Below are 1340 nucleotides of genomic sequence, written 5' to 3' on the forward strand. Positions count from 1 at the left end.
ATATATAAAATACAAAAAACAAAAAACCGCACTAACAGACTACTATTTAACGTTTCCATCTTTAAAGAATAATCATAAAAAAGTTAATCTGCACAATCTTCAGTCCAGAGACAAATTATCACTTGATCTTATTTGCTAACACAGAGTCGCTTGAGACCAGGAGAAATTCTAGACGATGACCAGGTTGGGATAATGGAATCTTTTTTGCTTTTTTGGGAATGACACGAGGCGCATCTCTCCAGCATTGCATTCTCTGTACCCAAGTGGCCAATGAGTTGCTCTTGAAAACGCACGTGTCGCACAGATATGACTTATTCACGCACAGTGCTTTGTTGACGCTGTAGACGTTGATGTAGAGCCAGTGACGATGGGCGAAAGATGTTTTGCTTTTGTGGATTATTTGCAGGGGACTCTTTATTTTTTTTTCCACCCTGTCTTTCTAGAGCAGGAAATGAAAAGTATCATTCCTGCTTTTAGAAGGCCGAAAGTTAGTTCTGATCAGATTTCACAGCATGACAACTAGGAAAGCGCAGTGGTTTCCAGTAAATACATGTATTCACGTCAAGGGTGTTCTTGCTAGAAATAAAAACATCTTTCACTCTGTGGTTCGAAAACTGAATGGATTAAGCGTATATTGTACTGATTGACAAGCACTATTCGCTTTTACTGCCTCGCTACGTTATACACCCTCCCGAGCGTTGCCATGGCGGGAAGAAAAATCCCGTCATTACACTCATTTTAAAGATCTCGTTGCCAGAACGCCATGGCAACGCACGGAGGCCGCTCCAGCACATTTATTCCAACAAAATTACCCCGCATGCGGCCGCCTCGTAGGCCTAAAAGTACGCACAAGTGTTCTCACTGATCATCCCTCATCAAAGCCTTCGGTAGAATGGAGGATCGGCGGGATTCTTAAACTACTTGATTCTACACTCAGAGCCATTCGATCCTCCATTTACAAGGTGTCAAACAAAAGACTATAGTTATACATTCACCTGATAATTTGAAAAAATGCAAATCGTTGATACTTCTATTCGTAAAGATACTATTGTTTTATCAGCACACGATTTTGCACCAGTATTTTAAAAGAAAAAAACATCAGGTTAATGTACATGCAGGAATGAGAGGACTGATTGCCTGCAAACTTTAATGACTCATGACTTACTTAAGTTAAGTCTTAGAATATCTCTTGTGAATCTGTCTTCTGTTCCTCCTTGTTATATGTAAAGCTTCCAAGTGTTCCATATTGTGGGTTTATGTAGCCTAAAGTAGTTTAGTTCAGTAGCAGTTTATTTTCGTTAAACCGATGCCAGGAACCATATATGTGTTTTTTCTCCATT

The 1340-nt window shown here is 39.7% G+C and overlaps 1 protein-coding gene across 1 annotated transcript in view; it reads left to right on the forward strand.

Moving 5' to 3' along the window:
- LOC119588147 (twitchin-like) overlaps nucleotides 1–1340 on the forward strand; it is a gene marked incomplete in the record, with an annotated part of 124648 nt that overhangs the window by 55408 nt on the left and 67900 nt on the right.

The sequence above is a fragment of the Penaeus monodon genome, chromosome 23, assembly GCF_015228065.2.
Source record: "Penaeus monodon isolate SGIC_2016 chromosome 23, NSTDA_Pmon_1, whole genome shotgun sequence".
NCBI classification, from domain to species: Eukaryota; Metazoa; Arthropoda; class Malacostraca; order Decapoda; family Penaeidae; genus Penaeus; species Penaeus monodon.